The following is a 13,756-nucleotide window of genomic DNA, read 5'->3' on the forward strand; positions in this document are numbered from 1 at the left end:
GCTTATATAAATGAGAATTTGAGAATTGAAACAGACTTAAGGAAAATTTGGGAGCAGACAAAGGTTCTGCATAAGACAAGCATGGATGACACAAGCTGGGAAACAGACCTGTGGGATTCACTTACTAACGGGGGAATTGAAAGGTGGAAAAGGGGCCCCATAAGAAAAGTAAAAGGCAAAAAGAAGGTTTCACAGTAACTGAGAATAGGGGGGAGGATAAGGGGGATAGTTAGGAATAGTTTATAGAAGCAGGAATGTTGAGCTCATTAGAGGAAGGGGAACAGCAGGCACATGTTCTGGGATAGTGAGGGGGATGAAGGCCATGCTGATAAGCTTAGAGACATCTGGCAGGGAGGTGATTAGATGTCCAAAAGAGCAAGACGAAACTAGTTCGGGGGATGCCCCCCCTTCTCTGTCAGAAATTATGGTGAGGAAGGTCAGAAGCCTTCACGAAAAAGACAATAAATTCTTCAACCCAGACCCACTACGCACGCAGAGCAGGGAAGGGTCTGCATGCTTTGGGGTATAATGAATATGTATCCGAATTCTGGGAAATTATTGATTATGTATTAGTTCACCCTATATCTGTAGCACAATTTTTCTAGACGGTGTGCAAGCTTGGAGGAATTATCCCCCTTGCACCAGAGCTTTTGTGCAATTGCCAATAAAACATATTTTCTCTATATCCTTACAGGCTATAGGGTTTGATTTTCCACACATCAATTTGGCACCCCAGATGGGACCCGCTCTGTTTGGCTGTGGGATCAGTTGAGAGAGGGGACGCCTTTGGCGCACCCAAGATTTCTCAGAAGGACTTCTTTTTGTCATCTGATCACTGCGGGAGCAGACAAGGACCATCAGCGGACCAAGTATGTGATTGGAAAGGGGACCTGTAAGTCATACGCGAGGAAGAGAGCTTTTTGCTCCCACTTAGGCTGGGCTGGTTGGTGACAGAATATAGGGGGTATTCTGTCAAAAGCTTGCCTGGGCTCTCCTTGCTGTGATAGCAGAGATTTGGGTTTGCATGCTCGTTTACCATCTACTGTTATATTCGGTTCCGTGTATTTGAACTACTGTATTATTATACTAGTACCACCAAATATCTTCTAAGCAATTTTGAACTCGGTTAAGACCAGTCTTGTGTGTCCTGAGTGAGTCTGGTGTGGATGGACAAAGCAAGAGTTTCAAATTTGTTTTAGAGACCACCCCATACCCTTTTTCCTTTATTCACCAGTATGTACCTGCTGGAGAGGTTTAAAGCTCAGAGTGGGAACATGACCATCACAATCTAATTTCATTGTATTGATTAACATGACTAATATAAAGGAAACCAGTGACATCTTATACAGGTATATTTACAAAACTGTCCTTTTTTTTTTTTTTACTTAGATTATAAATAATGTTTTAACATAATATTCCTGTGATTTTATGGCCAGCCTTCCATAAGCAGAAAAAAATCTTACTCCAGACTCTTCAAACATAGCTTTTTTGCCATCTCTTTTGCAGTGTTTCATGCTATGATCTTCTTAAAGCACTACGTGATCTTTCTGCATTGCACACCTTTGATATTATATAAACAATAGTCCACTTTCAGCCTCTGTATCTGTGTAGTTATGTTGTTTTGGGTATTGTCTATTTTAGTAGATAGCTTCATCAGCTGGAGACTTGCTATCAGTGTTGCTCATGTTAGAACAGACAGATAAAATTTATTTTCTATGTGGGGCTCTTTTGTTTCAATAAGAAGCACAGCTGTGATGAAAATTTTGAAAAGGAAGGCTACCTTTTAAATATAGATGTTAAAAAAATTTACAGTCACAAATGTATATTACTTTCCCATTTGCGTGTTTCTACTATGCCATTCTATATTTGCTCCGTTTGCAATTCATATCACAAAGAACAGTTATATAAAAATGACAAAGCTTGCTGATAGAAAAGCTAGAGCAAAATTGAAAAATCACAGAATTCACAGGATAGTGATTGAATGCAAGATGGGAAAGAATATTGTGTACTTAGGTGCAGTGTAGATAAATGAAGTGGACTTAAAGGATAAAAAGTATTCCTACTTTCACATTTAAAATAATAACTTCTGATGTGGCTTAATATTTCAAGAACGGGTGTTTCAGTTTACAGTTTCTCCAGGAAAACATCTCAGCAGTCAAAGAACAAAAATTGCCAATGCAATTATTACAAACAACAAAAAAGAAAAAGAAAAAAAAAAAAACACACAAAAACACAAAAACAATAAGAGAGGGAGAAGTTACTGTACTGCTGCATAAATTTGAGGTTCATCACTGCCTCAAAGAAAGTGACCACACCTGCTTGTCTTCTTGACGATTTCTGCTATAACTGGAAAACTTTTAGTGACAGGCAACATGGGCAGTTAGAGGTACTGGACAGCTTCCATACCAAAATCAAGGCAATGGGCAGGGATTCCTTATCCTGTGGCTGAGATTGTTTAATGGAAATATGATTTAGGTGCACAGATTATGAAGTGTCTAAAAAGGAATCAATGTAGGTCAACAAGGAGCTACATTCAACAAAGGTAAATAAAATGTACATAGTGTGGAAAACACTGTTGCTCTCTGCCAAGGCATGAAATAGGAACTATCAAACAGAGCTGAATTCAAAACAAAACCAAGAAATCAGTGCATCAAAGAACAGGTGACAAATGAGTTGGCTTCTTCCTGTAGGATGCTGTGGATGCCATGTAGGTGCCCTGCTGTGGACCTGTCAGCCATCCAGCAGAACTTCCAGCCCCCGGTGGATATCTCTGCTACTCTGGCATTTTCCTGGCTCAGGAAGGCCTTCTGATATCCCTAATCAACTGCTATGCTGTGGGTAGATCCAGCATTGGAGCTGATCAACTTCATGAATGAGGGCTGAATGAATCCATGGAAAAAGATCATTGATATCTGTTCCATAGACATCCATTCATGGCATCTGCTGAAGGCAGAAAGATGAGCAAAACAGGCCCCTAACATGAATCAGTGAAAACATATTTATAGTGTAGCAGGATTAAAACCTGAAATTTCTGGGTGCATCTGGTGAACTTTGTCTCTTAGTGAAGTGGTTTACTAATATCGATCTGAGATCATAAAAATAGTGTTTTTCATAAGATTGCCAGCTCAGATCATGGTGGTACTGGAATTTTTTTCAGGCAGAGCATATGGCTCTCCGCTCTTCTAAATGCCTGTGAAACTGAAGATAATGTAACTCCTGGCAACTTTTAGGTCTTTCACTGCCTTGTTTTATATAAAATGGAATTTATTCATTCTGAGAGGAAAGTTTCTGCAATCTTGACGTACGAGAATAAGGCTGAGATGAACTGTGTCATTAGGGTGGGACCCACCTGCCTAGGGTAAGAATGGACTGGGGGCTACTCTGAGTAAGCACAGGATTTTTCAGTGTGTGGAAAATAGAAGTAAGGGCCTTTTTGTACATGGTGAGAGTTTGAATGCAAAATGGGAAATAATACTGTGTACTTATGTTCAAAATAGTAGATAAATCCTGCTTATTTTAAGCAGACTCTGGAAGACTTGGTAAGGGCAGAAAACCTATGATCTTTTTTAATTTCCCCTGCTTTCACATCATCCCCTTGGGAAGAAAATGATTCTGCCCTTGTCCACTCTTGTGTATTTTTGCAATTGATTCCTTCAGCTGTCTGCAAAGTAAATACTCATAAGAACTTGAAAAAAAGTTCCACTGCCCGAAGGTCTTGTCACTATAGTGTGTGTAATACATATTTCAGAGAACCAGAGATGTTAACAGGAGGAACAGTTTGTAGCCTACACAGAGGCACTGCTCTCAGTAAATTTAATTTGATCAAAAGTAATTAGACGATAATGTTATCATTAAATAAGTGATGTCTTGCTATTTACTATCACCATGCATATCACAACAGGGCAGTATCCATGGCAAACACAATTTTGCCACAGCTGCAGTATAAATAATTCAGCTTTAATCAAAAGCCACATCTGGTCAGGCTTATATGGTAAAATGTCATGTCAAAACAGGCCTTATTCCACCTGCCAGTCTTGCATGTGATTCGAGTTACTTCTGTATGAAAACATCACAGCCTGCGCTCCACAGAGTAATGCAAAGCACAGAGGCACATTCTGATCAAAGGCTGAAATTCTTCTTTAGAAACATCTCCCTGTATTGCAGGCAAAAACTTACTGTTTATTTATAAGCATTTGTTTGCTATGCCACACTCCCACTGTTATCATTTATCAAATCAGTAGGAGAAGCCCATATCACATACAACAGAAGACAGCATTTTTCTTGTCTTTATAACCTACGGATGGTCATTTTTAGGGCAATAATACTATACCACATACCTCAGGCATAGTAGGGTGAGTATGCATGAATACTGACTTAGTGTGCCTGCATAAAGCAGAAGATCTTATCCAAAGAATAATTACATGTTGGTGGTACTGTAATACACCTTGCAGTAAAAGCCAGAGTGAAGGACTGTGTTGTAGCATGAGTTAGAGACTGTGACTTAGTGGTGCCCCTGGAAACAGTTAGATCTTCTTCCATCCCAAAATTAGATAGCATTTTGTCAGAATCACCTCATGGGAAGATGTTATTTGAGTACCATTTTCATCCCAGTTAGAAATGTACTGCTGCCCAGAACACATGCAAACACAGCTAGTTCATTCACAGTTATTGCTGTGCCAGCATTTTCTTTCAGCTGAAATAATTATTTTCCTTTGGCATATTTGCTGTTAACTTTTGCTTTATGAACCAGGTAGGCCACTGTCTTTGGGAGTACTTTTAATTCAGTGCAGCCTGTAGGCACATTCCAGCTGTGAGTTAGCTCAGACGCAAGACCAAGAGACTGATTTAGTTTGATTAGCTGTATTTCATAGCAAAATGCTTTAGTCTTAACTGAATTCTCATCCCCATTTCCTTCATTTTATCTATAATTTCTGTCAAATACTGAAATTCAGAGACATTGCTTCTCTATGAAACTTTACTTCCTCATCAAAATTAATATTGATACAGTCAATCTTTAACTAACCAGTATGTATCTTTTTAAATATATATTTATCCATTATTCTGTTAAATATATACTAAAACTTTGCATGGTTTGAGTTTGGGTTCATTAAATAATAGCTACTTGGATCTCTTCCTTCACACTTTTAGATCTCCACCTCTCATACTTTTCTTGTTTTAAAATACAGCCATTTTACATGCAGTTCTGCAGTCAAACACTGTTACAGTGATATCAGTAAGGGTCTTTCAAACAACATTTTTTTCTGTGCTTGTCATTGAAGTATCAGCTCTTTCAAAACCCGAAGGCTCCATATGTGTTATTTTCTTTCTTTCTATATCAGTAGGGGTCTTTTAAAAAGTATTTTTTTCTGTGTCTGTCACTGAAATGTAAGTTCTTTCAAAATCCAAACGTTTCATAAGCATTATTTTTTTTCTCTTCCCTTTCAGCTGAGACAGAATTCAATGCAAACCTTCATTTATATTCACCAAACTAACTTGTCATTACATAACCACTGTAATAATGAAAAGGTGGGGCAAAATACATGTTTTGTTCTGGGACCAGATCTAGATTGCTTTTAAATTGCACACCACCCTCACTGTGGATAAAATTCCTCCACTATTCCCCTTTCATCTATGAGAGCAACAAAAATCTTTTCTACTTGGTTTAATTTCCTTCTCAAGATCAACATCAGCTTCATATTTGCCAGAACTCACTTTGCTGCTGAAAGCATTGCTCTAAAAAAGCAGCTTATTTGGTTAGTTAGCTGAATTCTTACTTCTGGGTTCTTGCTTATGCTGATTTATTTTGGGGGGTGACTATTAGAATCTAGCTGTAGCTGAAACTCTTCCTAGTTTCCAGATGCTGAATCTACCCTCAAGAATCCAACCTTTACAGAAACTTCTACACCAGTATAAAGGACACAGGCTACAGTTATATGATGGACAAGTTATATGATGAACAGAGAAGTCAGGGAGGGGAAATAAGCTGAAATTTTGGAAACCAGGAGGCTGAAGTATTTTTTTATGTAATAGATGATCACAAAGATAGAGCTTCCTTGTCTGGAAAACTGTCTGGTTGCAGAATGCTGCTCTCTGAATATAGATAATATTTTATTACTTCTTATAAAATGAGAAGATCATGTTCTGTTAAATTATCTCTTACACTAATGACCTTTTCAAAAATGTATAATATTGCTAGCAGAAAATGTTCTCCTCTGTAAGGAATAGATCTTTATTAGTAGTGGGGTTCTTCAGTGCAGCGTATCTATCTACAAACAAAACATTATTGCCAATAATCTCAGTGGTTGTTTCACCAACAAATTATCATTGACTTCAGAGGTAAGGCTTTGGTGCTATCAACAACTGGGCTGTTACAAACATGAAAAGAGGTATTTTCAGGTATTTAGTTCTACAATTACTTTTAATCTATGAAATATTCTTCTGTTTGTGATTTCTTTATAGCTGTTAGTTTTAACAGCAGTGACAAATTTGTTTTGAAGGATTTCTGAGAAAAATAAGTTTGAATTCTCATTAACCTTGAGTCGTTTTTCTATTATTACAATTATTTAATGTCTAAATTCACAGAGGACTTCATGCAGAAATGTTAGTCTAGAAAATACGAATTAACCATCAGATGCTTAGATTTTGGCTATCAACAGGAAACTACCCTTTGCAGATTACTTGTACCCAGTCAGGCTGAATTTAAAATGCATTCAGTGGAGTATTCATCTCCCTTTATCACAATGGGCATGGGCAGTTCAGCTCTATTACACACAATTGCAAATATCTACTTAGGAGAAGCCAAAAGCCAGGATAAAAATGGTTACTGCAATTCAAGCTTAAGATCTGGATGGAAGACTGCATGAGATTTGACGTACAGTGCTTTTTCTACATACTGTACTATTACATGGTTTTTTCTATTACATAGTTTTTCTACATACTGTACTACTTTTTCTACATACTGTTTTAAATTCCTTCATGTGAGCATCAGCTGGAAAATATGAAGAAAACTACACAATGAATAGTTGTGGGATATGAACAACTGGAAGCAAGAATATCACCATCAATTTGGTGCTTCAACCTGAAAGTTTTCCAAAATACTTTTCCCCTTTGAAAAAGGGGGTGGTAATTGGATCAGAGACGCAATGGCAGAAGCAGGAGTTGGTTTGAAATTAAGCTCTAACACACAATTTCATTGTGTGAGGACAAACTTTATAGGGGAACTGAGCATTCATCCTCTAGAAGACGCACTGAGAAGCATTTAGGATACTGATATACTAGTGACTAAGAAAAATAACGCTCTTAATAATCCTACATGCAACATAAGATGGATTTGTTCTACAGATGAGAAATGGCCTCAGAAAATAACTTGCTAAGGACATCATGATAAAAGATTTAGAAAAATGTTCAAGGAAAATCATTGTAAATGCTTCACTTATTAAAGAAATAGATAACACTCACTGTTTTATAACAGATTGTAGCCAGCTTAGAGACTTACAATGATATAAAGAAGATGGCTTCAATCAGAAAAACAGATTGCTGACCAGGGTTTCTTTTACTTAATATGCATTCTCACAAGCAAGTGTTTACACAAATCCATGTTATCAGAGAATCACAGAATCGTAGAATCACTTGGGTGGGAAGGGACCCCAAGGATCATCAAGCTCCAACTCCCCTGCCACAGGGAGGGCCACCAACCTCCAGATCTGGTACTAGACCAGGCTGCCCAGGGCTCCAGCCAACCTGGTTTTGAACACCTCTGGGGATGGAGTATCCACAGCTTCTCTGGGCAGTCTGTTCCAGCACCTCACCACTCTCTGTGTGAAGAACTTCTCTCTGTCATGCAATCTAAACCTTCTCTCTCTGAGCTTAAAACCATTCCCCCTTGTCCTATCACTGTCTAACCTTGTAAAAAGTTGGTTCTCCTCCTGTTTATAAGCCCTTTTTAAATACAGGAAGGCTGCAATGAGGTGTCCTCACAGCCTTCTCTTCTCTAGGCTGAACAAGCCCTGCTCCCTCAGCCTGTTATATCACCTCTGCCTGCTATAAGCACCATTGCATGAGACAATATAGATGCAACTGCAAATGAAAGCTTGTTTAAATAGAAGAACAGCAAGGATTTTTTTAGAGATCCTGCTCAAGCTTCAATGATCATCACCATGGGACATTCATGTCCCAAGGCAGGATCAGAGTGGCAATTCACTCTGCCTCTTCACTACGGATGACACTTGACTGATCAGCTCCAGTGATCCTAGCTCAGTTTCTGGCGTCTGTACTGCCAGATCAGAATGATGTCAAGTCCATGTTGTGGAGGCATTTGACAAAGAACAACTTTTCAAGTTGTTCTTATGTATACGGATGTGTGTATCCACGGTTAAGTGCAGAGAATCATTGTCCTAGCATCACATGATACGGGGACGAGAGATAAAACAACTTTATTGTTTACTTGTCTACTCAGGAACATCTGAGTAGAAACAGCCTGCCAGGATCATATACAGACCATTTTACTTTTATTCATTTCTATATTGTAACTTCTGTTCCCAATTTTAACTGGCTTGGAAAGGGTGTATTAGAACTTTGATTTGTACCAAATCACTTCACTAGGGTTAATCTCATTTCACTGAACAGTTGCAGAACATATGACGTAGATGTGAAAGCTATATCCTATATCCATCTTGACACCTGGAGAAAACAGTGAAAGTCATGCAGAACAAAAGGCCAGTGTAATTCTATTGTGGCATTCGGGTAAGATGAATTCAAATGGCTTGGTAAGCATCAGGTTAAAAATGACTTTTTTGAGCTATATTTCCTACATAGATTTAGAACATCTTTGATGAATAATTCATCTCATGAATATAGTTTATTGTGCCTGAAGAACTAGTCAGATCTCATTACCTCTCAGAATTAAGATCATCACAAAATAGGTCTGAAGGATTCCCTAAAATCAGGAGTCTGAGGCAAGGCCACAAAGTGCTAGAGAAGAAAATCAGCTCTGTCACCGAGCTGAAGTTGATCCATCAGTCATTTAATCATTACATGAAAATCCAAGCAGCAGTGAGTTAATCCCTGGAAAGCAGTTTCACAAACCAGCTCTCACATTTAATGCCCTTTTTTTCAATATTAAAATTGTTTGGATATTAATATGGAGTATGCTACACCTTGTTACATCTTTTCTATTTGTATTATGTGCCTCTTGTTGTCACTGTATGAATGCCAGTGTTAAAGATTGGGAGACATGACTCATGGCTTTCAGGGACAACTTTAAAGAAAATTTTGTTTCCCAGCTACATATTTCATTACCCTCTGTCTTGAGCAATCTACTGTAAGTAATACTCCCAGCTCTGTTTTTCTATGAGCAGCTATTTTTGAATATTGCTTCCAGATTTTTCCCACTGGGGATCCCATTTCCAGTGTCATATGAAACTGGTCGTTGTTCTCATATGGCAGCTCAGGATTTGCAACTGAAATCTAACATGACCTTTAACTCCAGAACCAAGGACCATGATTTAGTCTGACAGTAGCTGCTTCAGTGAATATTATTAGGTAATTTTTGAATTCTCATTTGTAGTTTAAAAGTTATCAGACAAAGTTAAGAAAAAGCTTACCTATCTCTGCCATTGTCATTTAAATCTCCTGTGTTTTATTCCAGCCTTATGTTTCAATTTTCATGTTGCAGATGCATTTCCAGAGATGTCAAAATCACAAATTCTCTTCTGAAATAAATCAAAGATCAGTTTTTATCATATAGCTTTGTCTGGTTCTTACTTGCATTCAGTACCAGAAACATCTGAAAGAAAATCTTTTATACTGATTCTGTCATCAGTTCTGGTCCAAGTTATCCACAGTGATCCTTGTATATGAGACATGTTATTTGTTTCACTGTCATTTATTGTCATTACTTGCTGCTCTTTATTGAAGAGCAGTCTGCTGTCTGCCTTTTTGGCCATTTAGACTCATTTCAGAATTATGTCCTTTCTTGCAAAAACTGTGGTAGTGGACTATTCAGGATTAGATAGACTGGCTTCTAGTATCCCAAAATAAGTGAGAAATCTGCAATCGCTACTTGCTATATTCTAACTGAAAAAAAGCCCACAGGAGAGCATCAGTATAGTAAAACTGCCCATATTTGATGCCTGTTCATCATTCCTCAGCCTCACTTAAAACATCTGAAAGGTAGTGTTAAAGTCATAGTCGACGCTGTTGGAAATAGATGGCTTGGTACCTGGATCCAGCATATCTCTTTGTAACAGGGGGTGCTCAAATTCCGTATGGTAAATCAGCTTGCTTCACTCTCCAAAGAGAAGTATTTATTTTCTGAAATTCAGAAAGCCAAAACAATTAATTGTAGATTATATATACAAGAGTGTCCTTCTAAAAATTTTCCTTCTAAAAAACATATCTGTATTTTCTTGCAGGTTTACAAGACACTTACTTCCAAGGGGAGCAGCTGAGAAGTAAGAAGATGTTAAGAGTGGTGGTCAGGAAAGGGATCAGAGGAGAAAACTGAGCTTGCCTGGTAGAAGAAATAACGAAGATATTTGTGCAGATATGTGTCACTTTCATTATGATGATCATATCTAAGCCTCTATTTTTTTTTCTGATTTGTTTGCTTCACTTTTCAGTTGTTTCTGAGGGGAAAGGGCAAAACTTTGTCCTTTCACATGTTTGTATAAAGTTTGGTTAACTTTGAAAGACAGTGAAGCACCAGAGCAGAGTAAAATATCCTTCTCATTTTTTTGACACTGAACAAGCTCAGACTATAGGAAAAGCATATTTAAATCTTCAAATATAGGGACTGTCTGTGTGAATTTGGGGTTGTTCTATGAACGCTCAAAACCTCAGGAGAATAGGCTGCTGGATGTGAAGTTCCAGTATTTCTGATATGAATATATACATCACTGAAGCCTTTTTGCTACACAGAGTCACGGCTGTACACGTTAAAATATAGATGCACAGCTTACCTGTAAATATGGTGTATTTGGGAAGCTCTTAGCACTTAGTGAAATACTGGAGCTTGGTATATGATTACATATAATATTGAACAACATAAAAGAAAAGAAAATCTATATGTCTATAGCTGTGATTACTCCTTGTACTCGAAACCCAGTTGGGAGATGTGGGTTTCCATGGAACACAGCAGTTTATTGGTAAGGCAGAATATCCTACTTCGAGTTAGAATTGCTAGTGATCCACAGCCTGCTTTTGTTTCCAGAGGGACTTGAAGAGCTGTTTTAAGCTTTCAGTTTCTACTCATCTACAAGTGCTGTTTACAAGCTTCTTACTGATGATTTATCAATATGGGAATTCACATCCTGACTTGTCCAAAGTAATCTATCTTCAAACAGGCCAGAACTTTCCATCTGTCAAAGGAATAGGACACGTGAAAAAAAAAAAAAAAAAAAAAAAAAAAGGAAAAGCAGGTTGTTTTTGTTCTACTGTGGGGCTTGTTAGTTAAGCGTAAGGAAAGTTTTCCTGATTCTTAAGGATTGTATATTATTTATATAATTGTTGGAGGTGTGCTCAAAGCCTTAATTAAACATCCTTTATGCTGGCTGTCGAAACACAGATAACCTAGTTATTTACCTGATTCACAGGGAAGAATTACAAACAATTTAGACCTTCTGTGTAAATCAGCAAAATTTATACTATATATTTAACATCTCCTCTTCTCAAGTGCCTAATCAACACGAATCAAATGCATTTTCAAAACATGATTCACCTATCCTGTCCATAGACAATGTAAAATGGACCTATTATTTCATGTACTAAATTGGAAGAGCAATTTTAGCATGCGGTGTGAAGATTTAATTTTGCATCTCTCATTAAAGCTAATGGAGACTGTGTTGTTAAATCACATGGTGCATAACATTCCATATTCCCTTAAGTGTCCTTATGTTGCTGAACTGGGAAGAGGCTGAAGAAGTATGCACATGTATTTCGGTGAGCATCTAAGAGTTTAATTTAATTTTCAGGTCTGAGACCAACACCCTTGAATAACTGGTCTCATATGTGTAATCAAATTAAACCAGATGAACTCAAACATTTTAAGTGAATAAGTGAAATAGCCAAAATTAGTTTAAATTAACAAGGTGTTGTATCTGTGTGGGACTTGGCCCAAGGAAAAATGTTCCTGTAACAACTTGCTGAAGTAGTCCCTTCACATGCACTGATAAAATCTAGCAAGTGATTTTTAAAAGCTTGGAGCAGACAAATTATTTGGCTTCAGCATTGTTCAAGTTTGGCTTCTTTTTTCCTGCCCTTTCCAACATTTTTCCTTTTTTTTTTCTTGAATTATTCTTGAATTTTTATTATATGGTCTTCATCTAAAAATCTCTTATAGCCCCAGAACAAAAGTAGTAAACACGATGTTAGCAAAAAAAAAAAAAAAAAAAAAAAATCTTAATTATCACTACTATAGCTTTAGAAGAGAACTATATTACTAAGAAAACCATTTCCACTAAGATCAACAGTGGGTTCATATGAAGCTTTCCTGATGTGTCCACTTGTTTCTTCCCATGAGTAATTCCTTCTTAAACTGCTAAGGAACTCTTCTGAGATTGAAAGGAGGGAAGAGCAGAAGTGGAGAACTGTGTTCTACTTCATTATAAGAAAACAGTAAAAACAATTAGTCCTCAAGAAATTGCTCTGGAAGGAAACCCATTGGTGTACCCTGGACATGGGGATCTCACTTAAGTATGGGTACTGTCCCACATCTCACACATACTTTGTTGGATACACATACATTTTAAGAAAACGAGGAGTTTCTTGGTAAAATATTTCCTATTCATTACTGTTATCGTTTTAAGCTGGTTTCAATGGTCTATTTTAAATGTACAAGGGTTGCTCTGAAAGTTATGCACGTATTTGATTATGTTGACCACAACATCAGATGTTGGTGATACAACAGTAGAGGCTGAACTTTCCCACCAATATTGCATTACATTCCATTGCTGTGTGTCAGATGGCAGCAGAGGGACATTCTGACATGTGTCAGGTGTCAGACATGGAAGTGTAGATGAAGCAAAGGTGTGTCACTGAAGTCCTCCATGAGGAAAAATTGACATCCACTGACATTTATTGACCCTGAATATTTATGTTATGTTTGACGCTGAATGTTTATGGGGACCAAATAGTGGATGTGAGCATAGTGAGGTGGTGAATGGTACATTTCAGCAGTGGTGACTGTGAGGTAAAGGATACATGCACAGCTGTCATACCATGAAATGAAGAACACCTTGAACAGCTCATCTTTGTGAATTAGTGGATTATGACCACTGTATGAACTGTAATTATGACCAGTGGAAAACCAGATTATGAACTGTGTAGAGAGCTGAATATCAGCTTTAAAGTGTTGAAAATGATGGTGTTAACATTAGAATATTTCAAAGTCTGTGCCAGTTGGGTCCCATAAGTGTTCACAAAAGAACTTAAAGAACACCATTTTCAAGGTTTTGAGGATCTATTTAACCAATATAGGCCTGAAGAAAACAGATTCCTGAAATGCATCAATTCCAGATATGACAAGATTTGGTACCTACATGATAGCCAGAGTCAAATCAGCAGTGCATGGAGAGGCAACATTTGAACTCCCCATTGAAGAAAAAGTTCAAGATACAGTCCTTAGTGAGTAAAGAGATGTGCACTGTCTTTTATGATAAGAATTGTAAATTCTTAGAACGGTTTGAGTTGGAAGAACTCTTTAAGATAATTTAGTTCTATCTGCTCTGCTAGATCAGGTTGCTCAAAGCCCCATCTAGCC

General features: G+C 37.6%; 1 long non-coding RNA gene across 1 annotated transcript; it reads left to right on the top strand.

Moving 5' to 3' along the window:
• The first annotated feature begins 440 nt into the window (after positions 1-440).
• LOC125686568 (uncharacterized) lies at positions 441-12,293 on the top strand. The gene is made up of 3 exons (XR_007373832.1): positions 441-523; positions 695-869; positions 10,413-12,293. It is a non-coding gene; the product is annotated as an uncharacterized LOC125686568 (long non-coding RNA).
• The last annotated feature ends 1,463 nt before the right edge of the window (positions 12,294-13,756 follow it).

This window comes from Lagopus muta, chromosome Z, assembly GCF_023343835.1.
Source record: "Lagopus muta isolate bLagMut1 chromosome Z, bLagMut1 primary, whole genome shotgun sequence".
Taxonomy (NCBI): domain Eukaryota; kingdom Metazoa; phylum Chordata; class Aves; order Galliformes; family Phasianidae; genus Lagopus; species Lagopus muta.